The sequence below is a fragment of the Oryctolagus cuniculus genome, chromosome 13, assembly GCF_051225735.1.
Source record: "Oryctolagus cuniculus isolate XC-2025 breed Fujian yellow rabbit chromosome 13, ASM5122573v1, whole genome shotgun sequence".
NCBI lineage: Eukaryota > Metazoa > Chordata > Mammalia > Lagomorpha > Leporidae > Oryctolagus > Oryctolagus cuniculus.
Genome location: NC_142879.1, coordinates 94,912,696 through 94,935,518, shown reverse-complemented (window position 1 = coordinate 94,935,518; position 22,823 = coordinate 94,912,696). Strand labels below are relative to the sequence as shown.

Here is a 22,823-nt window from a genome sequence, read left to right as displayed (position 1 = left end):
CCTCAACTAACTCACAAAATAATCCACCATGAGAGCGAGGAACTGACAGCTCGTGTATCTGAATTACACGGTAAAACTAAAATAGAAAGGGATTCACTTAAAACCTAGACATTTCTTACCACCTTTAATTTACATTCTCAGTTTGGTAGAATCCATCTCAAAATCAATTTGCCAGTTAGTTGCAAAATATCCATAGAGTTTTAGCAAAAATAGTCAAAAGATCACCAGATTTCCTGGGAATAATCTTGCATGCCTGCCCAAGGCTGACAGAAGTTGCATTAATGAAGCCAGGCTTTGCTATTGAACTCTGGGTTTCACAGGACTCTTCATTAATGCCTCCATGCTTAGTAGATTTATACTGTTCACAGAAATATTATAATAAAAATCGCCACACTCTTAGGTATTGCTAATTATCAATATTATCTACTAGACCATTGTTTTTAAAGTTAATATTCACCATTTTATCCACATCAAACTGTTAATAATAATAGCTTCTACTATATCCTTACTTTTACAAATATTTACATATTGGTAAAACGGCAGTAAATAGTAGACCCTGCATGTATTTTAATCCTAAGAGCCTCACATACAATTTCTGTTAATATGAGGAAAATGTTTTCTTTGAAGCATTAGTTCTTCCAAATATATTTAACCTAAGAAGCCTTCTTTAGGGGTTTTAAAAAACAAATGTTGATTGGCACATTAATTAAAAAAAAAAAAAAAGAAAGCATGCAAACCTCCTAACCCCTAAATACACACACACACACACACAATTAAGCAACAGTGCTTAAGAGTTCCATGTTATCATTTCATTTTTTATTGTTTATAACACTTTCCTAATTTCCTTCTAAACTATCATATTTTTACTTTTTATTTGTTGAACACTTTATTTAGTAGATCCATTAAGTTTTTGATGATAATGTAAATTAAAAATGTTATCTCAAAAAGATTTAAAACATATTTCCATGTTATCTTAAATCCAACATATTTAACAAAAAGGAATAAAACTAACAAACAGCAAAGAATAATGTTCTCTAAATTTTCAAAACTGTTTCATGGAAAAGACTGTAAAATACACAGCATTTCAAAAGTAGTGAAATTTCAGAAATTACAGAATAAGGTAATTCTCTGGAATTGAGTAATGAAGAAAGGCACATATCTGAGACAAATTTAATATCTTAAAATGGGAAGATCTTGGTGTCAAAGACAAAAACAGGAACAGTCCAGTGAGTCTCTGGGAAAATGGCAGTGAATCAGGCAAGAGTCACGGTACAAAATGTTCAGTCGAACACTGAAGTTCAGAAATCAAATTCATCAAAAAGTCACGGCTGGATCCTGATTCTTAAACCATACACTTAGGCTGGCGCTGCGGCTCACTAAGCCAATCCTCCACCTTGCGGTGCAGGCACACCGGGTTCTAGTCCGGTCGGGGTGCCGGATTCTGTCCCGGTTGCCCCTCTTCCAGGCCAGCTCTCTGCTGGGGCCAGGGAGTGCAGTGGAGGATGGCCCAAGTACTTGGGCCCTGCTCCCCATGAGAGACCAGAATAAGTACCTGGCTCCTGCCATCGGATCAGCGCGGTGCACTGGCCACAGTGCCGGCCGCGGCAGCCATTGGAGGGTGAACCAACGGCAAAGGAAGACCTTTCTCTCTGTCTCTCTCTCTCACTGTCCACTCTGCCTGTCAAAAATTAAAATTAAAAAAATAAAAAATTAAACCATACACTTAGAAGTTTCAGATGAGTCTCTAAAAATATAAGAATTCTCAGGCAATCTAGAGACAGATTTGAGAGTCTAGAGATTTCCCACTCAGGAATACATCAGTTGAAGTTTGAGCAAAGAGAAACTAGCAAAGCATAGAGAGGAAAGTGGTTAAAAAGGGAAAGGTAGGTAAGTAAAGTGCAACTTCTCCCAAGCCAAGACAGGACAGTGCTTCACAGGTGTGTACTGTCAGAAGCACAGAGCTGAGTTCAACAGCATTGGGCATCATTAACTCATCTTTAAATGAAGAGGTCCTCACAAGATGGCTGTGAGACTTCAACAGTTGAGTTCTCAGCTCAGACACCTTATAAAAAGTCAAGGGGAGTCTGTGCTCAAGTTACTGGCAGTAGTTGTCCCCACCAGCAAGAGGAGCCACAGGTCTCCAAACTGTTGAGCAAATGCATCCCCTTCCTTAACCTGTGGGATTGAACCCTTGATCTGCATCAAAACTCCTCCTGTCTCCTTTCTGCATCTCTCGCCAGGATGAGATTCAACTTTTTTCACTGTATTAAATGTATATACTCATCAAAATAAATGCAGGTTTTTAAATTTTGTTTTATTCATTCTTCAAGCATATATTAGCATAATGAAGCATTTGCCAATGAAGATTATAGTCAGAAACTCTGTCAAGAGATAGCGTTTTGGAACAAGGACAGCATTAAGAAAATCAGATTTTCAGCCTCACTCTTCACTAAAAGAGAAGAATTTGGTAGTTAATCAAATTCATTTATCCTGACTCATCCAAATGGCAGAGAAAAAAGAGTTAGCACTATCTTTTGGTAAAGATCGTATTCCATATCTCTTTGGCACATAGTAAGCATTCTATATTGTTAATGATTAATAATGCAAGTTTAAGTAATGATGCTCACAAATATTGGATGTGCAGTAATCAATATATACTTTAATTTATTATATGCAATGCAATGGTTTTAGGTTTTTGATAGAAACAAAAATGTAGAAATTAATCCTTCCTCTTGAACAGTTGAGTAAATCCAGTAGAGAAGCTACTAGAACAACAGCATGTTTTCCCCCTCTTCAAACTCTCAGGATGGGAGTTTGGAAAATTAAGCAGAAGATGTGACTGGGTGGAGCTGTATATGCCCTTTACCAGGTTCCTGATATGTGGAGAGAAACCTTAAACTTGTGAAAGTAAAACCCAGCCCTGAATGAGGGAAATAGACAGAACATAGGGAGCAATAGCTAGCTCCATCCTGGAGAGAGAGGAGAGGAGACAGGAAGAGATTTGATGCAGACCAAGGGTCCAATCTCACAGGGAAAGGAAGAGGCTGTGGTTGCTCAACAATTTTTGGAGACTCATGGTTCCTCTTGCTGATTGGAACAGCCACCTGCAGTAAATCGAGCACAGATGCTCCTTGAATTTCCATGAAATTATGTCCCCATAAACTCATCATAACTTGAAAAAATACTGAATACACTTAACCTGTTGAACACCTAGTTTAGCAACACAGTGCTCTATAGAGTAGTCATTGTTTACACTTGTGATTGTAACATTGAAAAATTGTTAAGTTGTACTATCTTGAGTTGGGGGTCATCTGTAGTGCATAGACATAGTACCTCAGCTAAAAAGCTTCAGGTCCTTCCCCTGTGTGACTTATCTGGGGAGAATCACCAGAGTCATTGATGTCACAGAAGGAAGTGACAGTAGAACGCAGAGTTAGCCTCTCATAATAAAAGGAGTTAGTCTAGTTACCCAATTTCGTCCAAAATAACCATCTCTTTCAAAATTTTCTGCAACCTGATGGCTCAGTCAGTGGCCATAGGTAAAGGAGACAACAATATATTTCATCAAAGTGTGGTCAATACTGTGGATTTTTCTTTTAGAGTTTATAGCCTTAAAAGCTTGAGGGAGTGTGGAAGTGTGGCAGCATGGGTGAGAGGGAGGGTAGGTTGGAAAGTATCACTATGTTCCTGAATCTATATATATGAAATACGTAAATTTTGTGTACTTTAAATAAATTTTTTAAAAATCTGTGAGAATAAAAAAACCTAGGGGAACCCCCAAAATAAGGATTAGATAAAAATATTAAGTAATTTTGAATTATTGATTTCTAAGGATATTTTATAGTTTATAATGACAACAATGTTAATTTCTAGACATGAGAATAAGCAAATCTCTGTGCAGAATACTTACTATCCAAGTAAATATTGAGTGTTGGCAAGCATTTTAAAATTTTAATCTATTTTGAAAATACATTACCAATATCATATTCCTTCCAACATTTTCAATAATATTATAATATTAGCAAATCTATTTTTTCAGATGATGTAGATTGGAACAATAAATGCTAACAAAATCATTTCTGGTATTCAGTGCTAATATCCTGATATCCATTGCTTATAGGGGCTTTTTCTCTGAAACAATTATAATTAACAGTTGTTTCATTTAATAAGCCTGATCTTCTGGATTTACAAGAATAATATCAATTCCAGAGTATAATTGTAAGAAAATGCATTGACAAAGAGGAGTATAAGTAAATAAAGTAGATTTGTACTGGGAAGGGGTTTCTGTATTGTAACTGACTGTGTAATATGAAAGTCATTTGAGTTGCGCTGTACTTAACCTTAATAATTATCCAACCTTTCTTCTCTATTTCCCAACCATTGTCAGTCTACAAATATATGCCTTCCAATTTGTTTCTAAGTCCCCAATTTATTGCCTTTTCTTGTAGTTTAGATCTTTCTTAAAAAGGGCTCATGCTGCAGGAGAGAGAGCAACTGTCCATAGGTCAATATCCAAGGAAGAACACTGAATGGTTCTCACAAGGCCTCTAATATGCATGAGTTGAAAACAGTTCTCTCAAAAGGTAAGTTCAGATCAAAGGGCGTTAATTGGCAAAGTTCCCACAGACAAATCTGTAAATGAAGCAGGGCCTCATGTCCTCACCTAGGAAACAAAGGTTATGTGTCCAAAATCTCTGACAACACCCAAGTGAACCAAAAGAAATGCTACTTTCAGCTTCTATGAATCTATTTCAGGGGGGATAATGCAAAGCACAAACACTCAGTGGCTCTTCCTTGGCAATGTCTTTAATTATTGCTGCCAATTGCAGCTAATGCTATTTTCCCACACCCTCTTTTCTCTTATCCCCATGAGATGCATTGCTCATTTGAAATCACTTCTCATACACAGTCCAGAAGACAAACTCAAAAATGAGCATATGACAGGGCTGATGAGTGATTTCATATATTGAGGAATACAGTCTGACCATATTGCAAAACTGTACTGTATATGAGAAAACTTCAAGTTTACTGTTACTGTTGCCCAATTACTAGAACTCTAGGCACCCTTGAGGATTTTTTTATTGGCTAGTGCACATGAAAAAGAAGCAAGATGTGATAAGAACAGTTGGGATGGGAGGGTTTAAACTACTAATTCAGAGAGGGTTTTTAGACTCATACAGGGAATGTGATGAAATAGGAAACAACAGTAGAAACAAAACTATTCATAGAATGTGGGCATCACTGAACTACATGTAGAGCCATGGCTATGTGGCATATTCACTTCAGTTTCTGCCCCCACCACAAGTGTCAAGCTCCTATAATATAACATATGTGCACAGAAGAAATAGGCTGTGTGTCAACTGGTTGTGACAATGCAGGGAAGGCATTGGAAAGATCCAGGACATCAACAAAGAGGGGGTTATGAGGTTTTCTTATTCTGGCTCAGACTTTGGCCCTAGAACTAGTGGATCTCAGCAGGTGATAAAAGTGACCTGCTGCACCTAAAAACTGTTCAAGCCTTAACTTGAGAGAATGGACCCAGTGAGGTCAAGATCTTAAAAACAGCATCCCAGGGGCCAGCACTGTGGTGTAGTGGGTAAAGCTGCCGCATATAATGCCACCAGCATCCCATATGGGCACTGGTTTGTGTCCCAGCTGCTCGACTTCTGATCCAGCTTTCTGCTCGTGGCCTGGGAAAAACTGGAAGATGGACCAAGTGTTTGGGCCCCTGCCACCCACATTGGAAACCTGGAAGAAGCTCCAGGCTTCTGGCTTCAGTTGGTCCAGCCCTGGCTGTTGTGGCCATTCGGGGAGTGAACCAGAGGATGGAATCTCTCTCTCTCTCTCTCTCTCTCTCTCTCTCTCTCTCTCTCTCTCTCTCTCTCTCTCCATGCCCTCCTTTTCCCCTGTAACTCTTTCAAATAAATACATGCATAAATCTGAAAAAGAAAAAAAAAAGCACTTCAGCCCTAAAGGTTAATGACTTCCAGGTGAACAGAGAACTAATGGCCAGTCATCACACTTCTGCCCCTCATCTTTCAGTTCTCCATAAACCCTGGGAAAAGCCCATAATGTTGTCAAGAGTTCTCATCAGGGAAGGAGGCATGGACAATTTTGTCTGCTCCTTCCTGTCCAGGACCTCAATTTTAATGCCATATACCTGGCCTGCATCCACTCAATGACCCCATCTGGTCAGCAGAGTTTCTGGAGAAATCAAGTAGCTTGCTCATGAGAAAAAAGTTGAAATTCCCTCTCCCAGACTTGTGATAGAGGGCAGAGCCTGCTGCCCGGTGCTGAAGGACAGCTCCCTAACCCAGCCAGGCTGAGCCCTATTTCTCCACTGTCTGACAGAGTGACTAATCATAGCTCCTTGCTCTCTTCTCCACCTCATTTTCAAGTGACTCCTTTTTTTCTGTAATTCATAAATCCTCACTTTCATGGGAGGCTTCTATATGATACTTTATCAAATGCCTTTTGAAAACCTCCCTAGAAAATATAACCCAAGTCCTGGACTTTTTTTTTTTTTCTCTCTCTCAGCTCTTCCTTCAGTAATGGAAGCAATTTTTTTAAAAAGAAAACACACAGCAGGGCAGGGAGAGGACCTGTATATACTTTGCTTCCCTCCAAGGATCTCTAAGCACTAACTGAAAACTCTGTGTAATTTGCCTCATTGTGTGCTTTCTGTGAAAGAGAAGAATAAATTCTAGATTCTCCCCTGTGGTGTAAATCTCTAAATCCTTGAAACTATTGAGCAGACACTCTCAAAAATCACCCTACAATCCAAGTTAGTGGGAAGTATATATTGTCTCCACATAATGAAAACTGCAGGCCATCAAAGAAACATGAATGTGACCCCAAGCCCTCCCTCAAGACTGTGTTCCTAATGCAGTATCCTCCCCAGCAGGCGGCCACCTGAAGACCACAGCCTGGGCTGCTCTGTTCTGCCTCTCAGGCTCTGGATGCCTCCATCAAAGGCACAGTTGGGAACAGAAGATGCAGAATGACCACTTCCTAATTTATAAACGAAGAATGACCACTGACTCCTCTTGATTCATAGAATCCTAGGACCACAGGACTAGAAAGTACTCTTTTCTGATCATTGTATCCTTTACCTATTGTCCATTGATGGAATAAACCCATTGGATGTGACACTAGACATTGGAGAAATACCAAAGTACACAGACAAGAAAGTTCCAGCATTCGGATGATGAGATGGAAAATCTGACAGAGAGTGATAGCAGCAATGACCACAGGCCTCAGGATAGCCCATGCAAGGGGCCACACATGGAAAATGAAGTCTACTCCTCACCAGTAACTCCCATTAGCAGAAAGGTCACTGGCACTACTCTGAGTTATCCCTCTAGTATCCAATTTTTTGCTTCTGTTCATGATTTTATAGCATAATCCACATGTTTCTGAGATGTTTTATTCATCTACAAAGACAGGACATACAAGCTAAACCCTCTACAAGATCTCTGCCTTGACTGTGTCAGTAAGTAGGTGCAAGGATTTACTATTCATCACACACAGAGCCAAGTTCAAAATTAATCCATTTAAGTTAACTCACCCTTAAAAAAATCTACCAATAGCCCAATTCAACTCCTGATGAAGAAACTTAAGAGAGGATTTTTTTTTTGACAGGCAGAGTGGACAGTGAGAGAGAGAGACAGAGAGAAAGGTCTTCCTTTGCCGTTGGTTCACCTACAATGGCCGCTGCAGCCAGCGCACTGTGGCCGGTGCACCGCGCTGATCCGAAGCCAGGAGCCAGGTACTTCTCCTGGTTTCCCATGGGGTGCAGGGCCCAAGTACTTGGGCCATCCTCCACTGCACTCCCTGGCCACAGCAGAGAGCTGGCCTGGAAGAGGGGCAACCGGGACAGAATCCAGTGCCCTGACCGGGACTAGAACCCGGTGTGCTGGTGCCGCAAGGTGGAGAGAGAGGATTTTTAAAACCATTCTTTAACAATACCTTGCACATTAGCTTTTATGTGAGCTGAATAAGCACATATATGACAATAGCACAGTGATTTGGGGGGCCAATTGTCCTGCCTCTTCTATAAGATATTGAACCTTTTTGGTATTTGGAAGCTTCAGGACTCTGCACTCTGAAGAAGCTGCATAAATTGAGAAACTCTTACAATGGGGTTTGGTCTAATATCTCCCTGATCATGGCTCCTCAATGACTTGCAGTTCTGACTGATTGGGTCTTCTCAGCAAGATCTCCTATCACAACGACGACCATTCAGAATTGCCTCCGTTCAGGGCTGTCTGCATTCCCTTTATTAAGCTCCTTTGTCAGAGCTTTATAATTTAGCTGTAAAAATCAGTGTGAGCTAGAGCTCAAGCTACAAGCTGAGGAGAGCTTTAAAAAAAAAAGTCACTTAAGCTGCATTCTCAGGCATTGTGAGATTTAGAACATCAGGGGATGCCAATAATAGAAAATAAGACTTCCTCCCTTGTCTCAATTTTCTGCTTAACCCTACTGTCCAGGAGAAGAAGGTGATGTTTTTCCAAAGTATTTTCACTCTATTAAATATATTTTTCTTCTAAACCTTTGACACTTACCCTGTATGATACACTAGCCATTTAAAATATTAAATAGGTGTATCTATAAATCAATTGACTTTTCTAAAATATTGGCTGTGTGTTTAGCTCAGTGAAGCAAACAGGAGCCTAAGAGACATTCAGTTCTAAACCAGTGATCCCAGGGTAAGCCCAGGGTATGTTCCAGCAAAAGCATCTCTAAACTCTATCCTGACCTTCAGGTGGACATGGGATGGACACGTTTCACCACTGCCCAAAGATCTGTAGGTTCACTGAAGCTCCCACTCTGCGGTAAGCTGGCCTGAGACATTACAGAGATCCCTGGTCAAGGTGAGCTCTTTCACTACACCCACAACACAAAGGAAAGCTTATAGTTCCAGTAAAGACTTTAAGATTAAGTCAAAGACACAAAGTCTATAATGCTTGATTAACATAAGGAGCATTTGTCTGGCATCTCTGCTTGACGTAGGCAGGAAACAGACTCTGTGTCAGTAATGCCTAACGTATTTACTATATTTATAGCCCATTGGAGCTATCAAGAAAAAACATCCAAAGCATGGAGAGATGATATGTAAATATTTGTTTTGAAGATGCAAAAACTTTGGGAGAATTGATTGATAAGTAACTAAAGTGGGACAATTAAGGAGAGCAATAGAAAAGGAGTGGAAGTTTGCAGTAAGGACAAGAGTCTGAGGAGGCAAATCACACTGAGGGGTGGGAAGAATTGAAAGAGTGTTGAGACTGAGCTAGGGCCATGTAGCACGAATATGCGTGGGCATTTAGTCTTGATCCTGGGGAACAGGTGCTCATGGACTGGTTCCTCGATCAGATAGAACAGAGAAAGAAGTGCTCCAGAGGTGATAGGTAAATTCAGGAGCAACACCTCACAGACTGGACATCAGACAGCTCTCAGGAAAATCCAGCTGCTACAGCTTGAGTATTGGCCCCCATGAACTGAGGGGTTTGATACCTGGTGCCTATGTTAATAGCATTGAGAGGCTAGAACCTTAATCCTATTATGGTGTTTGGCATTGAGGCCTTTGGAAGGTTAGCTGAATTCATTTGGATCCATAGGCTGGATCCCTCCTTGATTGAACCCTGGAGGCCTTATAAGAGACCATATGGGCTTAGACAGACATGCACACTCCCTGTCTTATGCCAAGTGATGTGTTTGCCACCTCAAGACTCTGTCAACAAGAACGTCAGCCAGTGGGGCCTGACAAATTTTGGAATGTGAAGTTCCAGAACCACAAACCCATCCCCATCATGTACTGTCTATAGATGTTACTAAGGGCATTTTTTTTTCATTCTACAATCCTTCTCCACTCTCCATAAAGGTGTTGTCTCTTTTCCATCTTAAATATGTCTCTTTTCAGGGCTGGCGTTGGGCATAGCAAGAAAAGCAGCAGAAGATGGTCCAAGTGCTTGAGCCCTTGCCTCCCATATGGGAGACCTGGAAGAAACTCCTTGCTCCTGGCTTTGGCCCTGCCCTTTGCAGCCATCTGGGGAGTGAGAGTGAACCAGCAGATGGAATCTGTGCGTGTGTGTGTGTGTGTGTGTGTCTCCCTCCCTCCCTCCATCCCCCTCTCTCTCTGTAACTCTTGACTTTCAAATAACTAAGTAAATCTTATATATATATACACACACACACACACATACATACATACATATATGTGTCTGTCTCATTTCCTTTCCAACTGCCACCCTCTTCTTTGTTCCCCTTTTCAGTAATAATTCTCAAGAAAAGATGTCTTCATTGCATGTCTCTAGTCTCCTCCCCTTTCCTCATTTAGCCTTTCCAGCCCAGCATTTATTAACTTCCCTCTCTGTAACCTCCTCCCTGAGACCTGCCTGGCTTGGTTGCTTTAAAATTAAAACTTGAGGCTGGCAGTGCAGCTCCCTAGGCTAATCATTCGCCTGTAGCACCAGTACCCCGGATTCTAGTCCCTGTTGGGGCGCCGGGTTCTACTCCTGGTTGGGGCACCAGGTATTAGTCCCAGTTGCTCCTCTTCCAGTCCAGCTCTCTGCTGTGGACCAGGGTGTAGTGGAGGATGGCCCAAGTGCTTGGGCCCTGCACCCACATAGGAGACCAGGAGGAAGCACCTGGCTCCTGGCTTCAGATCAGCGCAGCGTGCCAGCCTTAAGCAGCCATTTGGAGGGTGAATCAACGGAACGAAGCCCTTTCTCTCTGTCTCTCTCTCTGTCACTCTCTGTCAAAAAAAAAATTAAAACTTGAGCAAGGCACTTGCCACAGCAGTTAAAGTGATGCTTGGGATACTCCCATCCCATATGGGAATGCCAGGGTTTGATCCCAGCTCCTCTTTTGATTCCGCCTTCCTGCTAATGCATACCCTGGAGGCAGCAGGCGAGCTCTCAAGTGATCGAGGCCCTCCCACTCACTGGGGAGACCTGGGCTGAGTTCTCATCTCCTGGCTTTATCCTGGCTCAGCCTCAGCTGATGCAGGGCATTTAGGGGGTAGATGAGTGGAAGGAACACTTATTTTCTCTCTCTCTCTCTCTCTCTCTCTCTCTCTCTCTCTGTCTTCTTTCAAGTGCATAAGAATAAATACATAAAAATTTAAGAAAACAAAAGTGAGTTGCCACAATCTAGGGACCCATCCCTTATAACCCAATGCACAGCTCTATTTTTTTTCTACATAGAACCCATTTCCCTCTAATATATTATTCAATTATTTTCTATGAGGTTTCTTTTCATTCTCTCCTCAGACAGTGCTTGGAACTATAATTCCTTTTTTTAAGTTAAAAAAAAAAATGTTACAGCTAGAGATCCAATTGAGTAACTTCTCCAAATCTCCTTCCAAGAAAACTTCCTAACACGACCATGAAAGCTCGCGTCTCGAATAAACAGCAATTTTTCAAGAGAAGTAAAAAAGAAATGGGAAACATTACTAATTAGACTATCAAAGTACCAAGAATTCGCATTGTGGGATAAGGCTATTTTATATTGAATACTAAGATTTGCTCATCTTGAATAGCAAGATTCTAAGTCAAATAAGTTTCTCCTACTGAATGGGGTAAAGATCTAGATACACAGGGATCAAGCTTGTAAAATAGGAATTCATTTACTCTCTTTCTCATGCGGTGAGCATCAGAGTACTGAGGATTCACAAATGTACAAGGAAAGGTGCTTGCTTTTGAAAATCCCACCATCTAATCTAAGTCTGTTTGAAATGCTGCCCTCATTCAGCTACCTGTTGGGCTACTACACTTCTACAATGCACATAGGTTACATAAAGAAAATATTACTGACAATATATTGCATCTTTTCTAAGGCCATAAGACAAAGTTCACACCTGTTCATTACAGGAATTAAAAAATGTCTTGCAATAATTAGCAATTGCAATATCACCCTTGGTGATATTCTATGAGTTAGATATTCTAAAACAGACCTGCTTTCTGTTTTTACCCCAGGCAAGACAGAAGACAAATTCTCTTGCACCTGCCTTCTTGAAGCCCAGTGGGGACCCCACATAGACAGTAAGCTTAGAATTTAACGGATTCTCAAGACTGATGAGTAGACAGACTTGGGATATCCTCAAAAAGCAGAATTTCCCAGCAGTGAACCCCAAAAAGCCACTCTTGTATGAGATGATTATTTTCAAAGTGTGTGCCTTTGCTTCCTGTAGGCATTCCCAGTAGCACTTTCTGCCTTGTGTTGATTTCCAGCATTAAAGAAATGCTCTTCTTGGTTTAATTTATGTGCCTTATATTGTGAAAACAATAGCCATGGATGCTTTTGTGAAACTAAATGCCACCCTTTGGAGGGTTTGTCCATTTGTCCCTCCTTCTCAGTTGAGACCTGCTAATTACATCAGAGACCGAACATGCTAGACAGCCTCCCATTATTTTGAAAGCCTCCCATTGCCATAAATCCCCTCTTTAGGGACACAAACTAATCATTAGTCATGAAAATTTATGACCTCTCCATGTCAATCACATTACATGGACAGCATGTGAGAAAGTAAAGCCACATCCCAGGCTTTGAGGAGAGAGCCACACACAGACGACAGATACCTTAAAGGCAATCGGAGTGACTAGAAAAAATGTAGTGCAATTAATACATAGTGCAGTTAATAAATAGCAGGACCTCAGTAATATGCTGGTAGAACAAGCCACTTTCCTTTATATCACCTCCTCTCTATGTGCTGTTTTGTGAATGTGTCCCCCAAAGTTGATATGTTAGAAGCATCATTCCCAATGTAACAGGAGAGGGAGGTAGGGCCTAATCAGAGGTGATCAGGCTATAAGGGCCTTGCCCTCATGAATGGGGAAATGCCATGAATTAATTCTGGAGTGGGCTAGCTATCAAGACAGTGGTATGATATAAAAGCAAGTTAGGCCAGCTCCTGCTATTCCTCTCATCATGAGACTCCTCCCATCATGTTATGAAGCAGCAAGGAGACCTTCACCGGATGCAGCCCTTGATCAAACAAATTTCCTCCTTATTATGAATTAGCCTCAGGTATTCTAATACAGCAGCAGAAAGCAGAGTCAGATACCACTCTACTAAGCTTAGACTCTCTGCATCATTGAATAAATCTAAACCTATTCCTGTCTCCCTTCCTCCTGCTCCACCTCCTCTCCAATTTGGCTGCCACTGTGATGCTTCTAAAATGCAGTTCTGACCGTGCTATTCCATAGTTTAAAATGCTTCACTTTCTCATCATTGCTACCACAGGAGCTCCAAAGTAAGGTACTTACATGGACCAGGTAGACTGTACGTATTCTGGCTGTGTATGAGAAAGACAGCTTGAGTTTAATTATAATTAATGAATAATGCTTGACCTCACTGCTGGGGTGACAAAGTAGAGGGCTGGAAGAATGTGGTAAACTGGAGTGAATTTGTTCAGTGTAAACTGTTGGAAGTGCCTGTTGAATATTATCTGGGAGACAACTAGAGAGAATTGCACCTCTTTCGATTTATCAAGAAAGACTAACAATCTGAAATTTTTCAGTGAAAATATATAGAGCTTTCAAATTTTGCAAACTAGTTCAATGCATTAAAATACCATTAATTAATTTCATAAACAGCAAACAAAGCATAGCTGTGTCCTATCTATCTGGTTGTTTCCTGTAGCCCATGAGAATAAGTCAAAACAAATTAACACAATGTCCAAGTTCCTTAAATCCCTTAATTGTCCTAATTTGACATCACACACACACACACACACACACGAACACACACACACACGAACACACACACACTTTTTTCTCCATTACTCTAGGTCTCTTTCTTCATTTTCTGAGATCCACTGTTGGATCTGATCCTCCTTGGTAATGGATCTATTTTTATTTTTTTCTTATGTCTGCTTATTTATTTGAAAGGCAGAGTAAGAGAGAGAGAGGGAGTTAGAGAAGGAAAGAGAAATCTTCCATCCACTGGCTCACTCCCCAAAGGGCCACAATGACAGAGGCTGGGCCAGGCCAAAGCCAGCAGCTAGGAACTCCATCCAGGTCTCCCACATGATTGGTAGGGGCCCAAGATCACGGATCATCTTCTGCTACTTTCCCAGGAGCATTTGGGAGGAGCTGGATTGGAAGCAGAGCCAGCACACCGATCTGCAAACAACAATGCAACCTTCTGCACCACAGTGCTGACCCTATATTGGTCTATCAAGGTTAATTCACGGCTACAATGATCAGTCTCAGTGTTGTGGCACAGCAGTGCAAACTGGTTGAGTTCCGGTTTCCCTGCTTCTGATCCAGTTCCCTGCTAAGGCACCGGAGAATGCAGTGGAAGATTGATTACTTGGACCCCTGCCAACCATGTGGGAAACCTGGATGAAGTTTCAGCCCCATGGCTTCAGCTTGGCCCAGCCCAGGCCCTAGCTATTGTGGGAATTTGGGGAGTGAACCAACATATTCTGGGTAATATCTCTCTCTCTCTCTCTCTCTCTCTCTCTCTCACTCTCTCTCTCTCTTTCCCGTCTCCCTCTCCTTCTCTCTCTCTCTCCGTTTCTTTCCTTTTCAAAAAGTTGAATCTTTTCTGTAAGATTGATCAAGGTCTCATTGATGCTCTCTCCTCACCCCTAAGTAGATCAGCTCACTCCCTCCTCCGTTTCCTATCAGTCTGTGGATTTCTGGTTTTCTGCACATACTTGTTTGCATTCCTTTCTTCTTCCACTGTATTTTAAGGCCCTTGAGGGCAGACGGACATCATTGTAAGTCCACAGAAAACAGGGACTCCCAAGTGAAGTCATGACTTTTGGCAAGGCCAAGTTGCTAAAGACTGAGGGACTTCCAGTGCAGGAGCTGGCTGGGCAAGCAAAGTCTCCCAAAGGTATCAGAACCCTTAGAATTATCAAAGTCCAGCTGGACTGGGTGGGGGAGGAATTTGTCTTGTATCAGGGTGCGAAAAAAATGAGATTTTAGTTATTGTAAGCTTCTATCCTCATAACACTTTTCTCCCACTTTATTTAAGGATAATTGATCTGAACAATGAAATATACCAACAAATGGTACACACCAGAAAAACAATGGTGTACAACAGGAAAGCAATAAGCAACATGGATTGTCTATTGAATATCTCCTTTAGGAATTAGGAAATCTAATCTGTTGTTTAAAAGATGGCTCAGAAACTCAATATTTAGAACCTTTTAAAGAATCACTCTCTGGGCCAGCGCCGTGGCTCACTTGGCTAATCCTCCACCTATAGCGCCAGTACCCCAGATTCTAGTCCTGGTTTGGGTGCCGGGTTCTATCCCAGTTGCTCCTCTTCCAGTCCAGCTCTCTGCTGTGGACCAGGAGTGCAGTGGAGGATGGCCCAAGTGCTTGGGCCCTGCACCCGCATGGGAGACTGGAAGGAAGCACCTGGCTTCTGGCTTCAGATCGGTGCAGCGCCCTGGCCGTAGTGGCCATTTGAGGGGGTGAAACAGCAGAAAGGAAGCCCTTTCTGTCTGTCTCTCTCTCTCACTGTCTAGCTCTGCCTGTCAAAAAAAAAAATTTTTTTTTCTCTTCCTGAACATATAGCAGAGTTTCCTCTTCTCCAATCTTAAGTTATGAGGCCAATTTCCTTCCACATATTGTCTGTGTCACAATTGTTAATTAAATAAACATATATGTATGCTTGTATATGTACAGTTTTTTCATAATACTCATTTTGATGAACTTTTGAAGATCCCCTCATATACATGGATTTCAAATATTTTCACACCAAGATAAAGCCATCTTTTAATTCTTTCTGCAACCTTTTGGAGACCCTTTTCATGTGTTGTGTAATGCTGGAGATAAAGTCTGAGAAATGCTCAGTGAGCAATTTGTCACTGTGTAGACATCACAGAGTATACTTGCACAAACTAGGATGGCGCCAACTCCACTAAGCAACACAACCATAAAAGAGTCATAACTGTATAATTTTAAGATTATATGTGTATGGCCGGCGCCACGGCTCACTAGGCTAATCCTCCGCCTAGCAGCGCCGGCACACCGGGTTCTAGTCCCGGTCAGGGCGCCGGATTCTGTCCCGGTTGCCCCTCTTCCAGGCCAGCTCTCTGCTGGGGCCAGGGAGTGCAGTGGAGGATGGCCCAGGTGCTTGGGCCCTGCACCCCATGGGAGACCAGGAAAAGCACCTGGCTCCTGGCTCCTGCCATCGGATCAGCGCGGTGCACCATTGGAGGGTGAACCAACGGCAAAGGAAGACCTTTCTCTCTGTCTCTCTCTCACTGTCCACTCTGCCTGTCAAAAAAAAAAAAAAAAAAAAACAAGATTATATGTGTAGTTCATAATGAATGGAAACATTGTAAGGCAGTGTGTGACTGCATGTATGCATAGACACTATTGATATATAGACAGATAGGTAGATGATAAAGAAATATCCTAGGAAGGCAGTAGTAAACTTCAACAAATTTATATTTTTCTAAGTTTATATATTGCAAAGGTTCTTCAAAAGGCTTGTCAAGAAGTTGAAAGAGAAGGTCTATTTATCTTGGTGCAAAAAGTTTTGAAATCCACGTATCGGTTTTCATAACATGCATTTCCAATTAATTTTTGAAGACTCTATATTGATTAAGCATTAGAAAAGGTAAGGATGAGGCAGTTTTTAAAAGTTCACATCAAATTAAATTAAGCGTCAATGCACATTTTCCATGAAATTTTGAACTCCTTTTTAGACTTTAGAATGGAATAATGGGAACCAAGAATTAAAAATAGTAACAACACTACAAAGCACAGAGTCTGCATTCAGACTCCTGTCACAAAAATACCACAGCTTGGGGGAGGAAATACAAACAGTGATGGAGGTCAGGAAGCCAGGATCAAGGTGCCTGCCCACTTAGTGTCTGGTGAGGGGCCCTTTTATAACAGCTCTCTGCGGCCACTAATCCCGTTCTTGGAGGCTCCGCTCTCATAGGAACTGTTCAACTCCCAAAGGCCTCATCTCCTAACACCATCACCCACCGTGGGGGTTAGGATTTCAGCAAGTGAACTCTGGGCAGGAAGGGAGGACACCAACATTCAGCTCATAGCCCCCATGTTTTACAAAACGTGAGGATCACATTGTGATATGACAAAAGTTCAAAAACAGGAGATGATTTAAGTGGTACTTTATTGGTTCCGCTTTAGTTAAATTCTACTTCCTCAAACAAAATAGCATCATATAATTGCTATATAATTATCAATTTGAATATTTAATTATAATTAAGCGTTTTAAGCATTTGGAGGGAACTCTGTAGCAAAATGTGCTACTAACTCATAAAGAATCTGGAAAACTGATAAGCAATATTTGAATGTTACTTACCAGACCAGAAGACAGACAGAGCTCTCAGTAACTCCACTCAAGAACGTAATCACCATCCTCTCAAAAATCAGCTTATTATTAAGTCAGGTCACTCAGAAAACATAGGCGGCAGCTTTCTGTTTGTTTTGCTTCAAAGGAAGCCATTGCAGAATTGTTCTTGAAATAACTTTGTGACCGAAGGCCAACCTGCAAATATCGTCAAAGAGTAACGTCCTAAATTATTTCTCCAATAGCTTATATTTAACACTGAACTTAGTGACTAGAGCACTCGACCAATTTCCATACCTAGTGCTCGTAGTCTGTCAAAATAACTTGATTTGTACATTTTGAATATCACCTGCACATTAGCAGGAATGTCATATTGGGTTCTCCATGTTGTGGTTTCTCTGTCTTACAATTTAATGGATGAGAAATTAGTTTATCATGAGAAATCTCTTTTACCTCAGAAGGCAAAATGAATGGTGGGTATTTACCCAAATATACTCATGATATGAATGTCAGCATGGGTAGCTAAAAGCCAAACTGGAAGTATTGTAGGAATAGAAATAATTACATTCTAATCCTATTTCTGTTAAAAGATACTACTTCAGTGAAGAAAATGAGATCAAATCCCTATTACTAAACCTAGAGAGAAAGAACAACAGTCTGAGAATTGGGTCCATAATTTTTAGTTTCGACTCATGTGTTCACTTGCTTCATCATTTTATAGTGGTGGAAACTAAAACAGAACTCAGTTTTCATTGCCCCATACCAAATGCTTTAAGGGATGTGTCCTGTCCTGCTACACTCTGATGTAATATCCCACCAATGGTGTAAATCCAAGAAAACCACACTCTGTCTTTCATGTTCATGGGAAACTGGTTCCAGGACCTGCCATGGATACCAAGACCTGTGGGTACGCAAGTCACTTATGTGAAATGGTATATTATCCTACACACATCCTCCCATATATTTTACTTTTTTAAAAATATATTTATTTATTTATTTGAAAGTCAGAGTTACACAGAGAGAGATTAGGCAGAGAGAGAGAGAGAGAGAGAGAGAGATCTTCCATCTGCTGGTTCACTCCTCGATTGGCCACAATGGCCAGTGCTGTGCCAATCCAAAGCCAGGAGTCAGGAGCTTCTTCTGGGTCTCCCACGCGGGTTCAGGGGCCTGAGGACTTGGGCCATCTTCCACTGCTTTCCCAGGCCATAGCAGAGAGCTGGATCGGAAGTGGAGCAGCTGGGACTTGAACCGGCGCCCATGTGGGATGCTGGCATTGCAGGTGGCAGCCTTACCCGCTACACCACAGCACCAGCCCCCTCTAAATTATTTAAAGCTTCTAATACAATACAAACACTATGTAAGTAGCTTTTTATACTCTATTTTTAGGGAATAATGAAACAAAAAATATCTTTCCCTGCTCAATTCAGATGTAACATTTGTCAAATATTTGCCCCTCCTTGCTAGCTGAAGCTACAGATGTGAAATCCATGGATATAGTGAGCCATCTCTGTATTCTTTGGACATGCAATAAAAAGTTAAGGGGAACATTGTGATTGTTTTAAAATAAGGTGACTGTTTAACAATAAGCTCTCCAGAAAAAAACAATTAAAACCCTTCTGAGTAAGTGTTTGCCAATTTCCCTGGTGTAAATACTCCCAGAGCAACCAATTTTAAGTTATTACTGAGCTGAGCACCATGACTGTCAGGTATCCATATGGATTACTCAAGCACTATATCAAAGTCTTCTAACTGAAGCAGATGTAGGAAACAAAAACGGGAAGAAAAATGACATGAATGCTATAGTTGAGGATGTTAAATAATGGTGAGCCATACCTGCTTCTAAGAGGAGAGTGGTTTTAAATTTATTTATTCTTAGTTATTTTTAGTTGATAGTAATTGTAGATATTTAGAGTACAGTGTGGTGTTTTGATCTTTGTATATATTGTAGGAGGATTAAATCACTCTAATTAACATATCTATCACCTCACATTTTTATAGTGAGAATGTTAAAAATCTAATCTAGGGGCCAGCGCTGTGGCATAGCAGGTTAAGACTGCAGTGCCAGCATCCCATATGGGCGCCTGTTAGAGTGCCAGCTGGTCCTCTTCCAATCCAGCTCTGCTATGGCCTGGCAAAGCGGTGGAAGATGGTCCAAGTGCTTGGGCCCCTGCACCTGCATGGGAGACCTGGAGGAAGCTTCTGACTCCTGGCTCCTGGCTTCAGACAGTCCCAGCTCCAGCCGTTGGCTGCCATTTGTGGAGTTAACCAGCAGATGGAAGACCTCTCTCTCTCTCTCTCTGTAAGTCTGCCTCTCAAATAAATAAATCTTTTTAAAAATCTAATTTAGTTATCTCTAAACATACGCCACAGTATTGTTAGCAGTGGTCATCACACTAACAGTAGATTAAAACAGTGCAGTAGATCAAAACCCATTTCTCCAGGTGCAGATTTTGCACGATTTGGTCAGTTTCTCTTTTGTCCTGGCCCTTCTGTCCCCTGATTCCAGCCAACAACTCTCTCCTCTGTTTCTATGAGATTGACGTTTTTAGAATACACAAGCAAATGAGGCCACACAGTACTTATCTTTCTGTGCTTGGCTTATTCACTTGGCATAATATCCTCCAGTTCCATCCATTTCATCACTTTTTTAAGGTTTTTTTTAAGGTTGCGTGGTGTTCCATTGTGTGTGTATATCACAATCTCTTTGTTTTCATCTGTTGAGGCACTACTGCCATATCTTGGTTTCATTACGAACAATGCTGCAGTAAACATGGGATTGCAACCATCTCTTGGACCAACTTCAGTTCCTTTGGGCATGTACAGAGAATGCTTTGAGGGATCTTGTTTCAAACGTTAGAGAAAGAGTGTGATTTGACTCTTTCTTCTATAAAGGTAGTGATTTGTAGAGCCATCTGACACAACCTAATGATTTTCAAAATATTTAAGTTATTTTTCATTGTAGTATGGACAATGATTATAAAAATCCAGGCTTTAGAAGCTAACTGCCAGCATTTAAAACCTAGCTTGTGGAGTAATAGGACAAAAATGCAACTTCTCTGTGCCTCGGTAATTAAGGCACCTATTGTGGTAGGCAGAACAATGACCTGTTCTAGTCCTTGGAACCTGAGACTGTACCTCCTTATATGGCAACAGGAATGTTGCAGCTTCTGATTAAGTTAAATACCTTGGGTGGGAAGATTATTTTAGATTACCAAAATGGGCTGACTCTGATCATTTGTCTCTTTAATTTAGAAATGGTGTGAAATACATGAGACTCTCAATAAAGCCTTGCTAATAAGAAACAAAAAACACTGGGAAGAAAATGAGGAATGAGTAAAGAAAATGTGAATTTGAAAATACAATAGGAAGCCGGCACTGTGGCTCACTAGGCTAATCCTCTGCCTTGCTGCGCCGGCACACCGGGTTCTAGTCCCGGTCGGGGCACCGGATTCTGTCCCGGTTGCCCCTCTTCCAGACCAGCTCTCTGCTGTGGCCAGGGAGTGCAGTGGAGGATGGCCCAAGTCCTTGGGCCCTGCACCCTCATGGGAGACCAGGAGAAGCACCTGGCGCCTGCCTTCAGATCAGCATGGTGCACTGGCCGCGGCAGCCATTGGAGGGTAAACCAACGGCAAAAGGAAGACCTTTCTCTCTCTCTCTCTCTCTCTCTCTCTCTCACTGTCCACTCTATCTGTCAAAAAAAAAATACAATAGGAAAAAAAGACTACAGTGTGAATGAAACAATTGGAATAATTTACTCTCAAATGTGAATATAGAATTTCATTGCAACCAGTGTCTGATGAAAAAAAATACTTCAAAATATTCTCTTTACTTGCCTTTTTTCTCAAAATTATCTCTGTTCAATATTAAAAAGAGGAGCCTGTGAAAATATGAAAGATATTGTCTACAGAAGTCAGTGGAGCCCTCTGAAACAGAAGTCCTGTACAATTCCAGTAGGTTTGTTTTGTTTTGTTTTTATTTGACAGATAGAGTTAGACAGTGAGAGAGAGAGACAGAGAGAAAGGTCCTCCCTCTGTTAGTTCACTCCGCAAATGGCTGCCACAGCCGGAGCTACGCCAATCTGAAGCCAGGAGCCAGGAGCTTCCTCCTGGTCTCCCATGAGGGTGCAGGGCCCCAGCATGTGGGCCATCCTCTACTGCACTCCCGGTCCACAGCAGAGAGCTGGACTGGAAGAGGAGCAACCAGGACTAGAACTCGACGCCCATATGGGATGCGGGTGCCACAGGCGGAATATTAACCAAGTGAGCCACGGTGCCGGCTCTTCCAGTAGTTTTTATAGTACAGGAAAGGTGGCCCCATCCACAGTGGAGACGCTGAGCAGTGGAAAAGAGAGCACAGATCCGAATGCAGGTTTCACTGACTTTCCTTCTGGAAAGAGGTTTCAAACAACACATCAGGAGTGAATGACAGGCCACACAGAGCCACTTTGGCTGCCTGGGAAAATGCTTTTCTGTTGACATGAAATTGCATTTCTAGAAAAAGTCTTAAGAATGCCTACTAGGAAAGCATTGCTCTTCACAGTGTTTTTATCTGTGTCTCTAGGATTTCTTCCTGGTGTCAGCCCAAATCACCCCATGCACTTCTAAGTACCAGCTGGAGGCACCGAATGACACCAAATCCCAAACTGCAGCCCCCCACAGCTGAACATCAGATAGGAGCTAGGCTTTCCGGACCTGGACTCCGTGTGTTTGCCACTTCTGCCTCACATGACACTCTGTCAGAATTTCTCCCTGGATATAGAGCCGGAAAGATGATAAAAATCTGCCAAGAAATGGTTTATCTGTCCTGCACAGATGGAAAAAAGCTTTGTCGATTTCTCTGGCATGGTTTAATCAGATGTCTTTGAATGTGTGAGAGAGAATAAAGTCCGCTTAATAAACATGTCTTGCTTAAAAACTCTTTGTAATAGCTCAATATTTGTTTCCTTTTCTCCCCTTTACTTTTTTTTCATGCCTTTGAAAGCTGCCATTTGAAGCCAGACGGCTGAACTTTCCCTGCTCAGCGTGCGTGTGCAGATGAGAAGAGGAGCTGCTATTGTGAGCCCACTCCTCTTTTTGGCGTGAGAGATAAGGCTGCACAGAAAACTGCCGTGCCTGCCTTCCTGAAATTTAAGAAGACATGAAAACAAAGAGGAGGGAGAGCGAAGAAGAAGACATGCAACCCGCAATCGCTAGGCTTTTAGGAATGCTCTTATATTATTTATAGGAAGACACAAAGCCACAAAAAGAATTTTCCTTTTCCTTATATGCACAAACTCGTCGACTACCACGACAGCGTGAAAGCCGAGTAGACGTGAGATTTTTCTCAGGGATGAAACTCTCAGGGGCACTGGATATATTTGAGACCAAGAAAATACTAATTTCCATGGTTTAGCTTTGTCATTTTTTCAAAAACTGTAACTCCAAGTACTTTAAAAAGCTTATTCTTTTAATAACCTTGAATGTTTAAAGTATCGTGGACTGCCTACCGCCGCTGTGTCCTCCACACACACAGAGGCGCATTGGTCCTCCCAAACTTTT

The 22,823-nt window shown here is 41.6% G+C and overlaps 1 long non-coding RNA gene across 1 annotated transcript in view; it reads left to right on the top strand.

Annotated features, from left to right (window-relative positions):
* The window catches only part of LOC149122758 (uncharacterized), a 28,571-nt gene extending 6,075 nt beyond the window's left edge, over nt 1-22,496 (top strand). The window contains exon 2 of the long non-coding RNA XR_016219845.1: nt 22,267-22,496. This is a non-coding gene — a long non-coding RNA (uncharacterized LOC149122758). The remainder of the gene's footprint in view (nt 1-22,266) is intronic.
* Nucleotides 22,497-22,823: the final 327 nt, after the last annotated feature.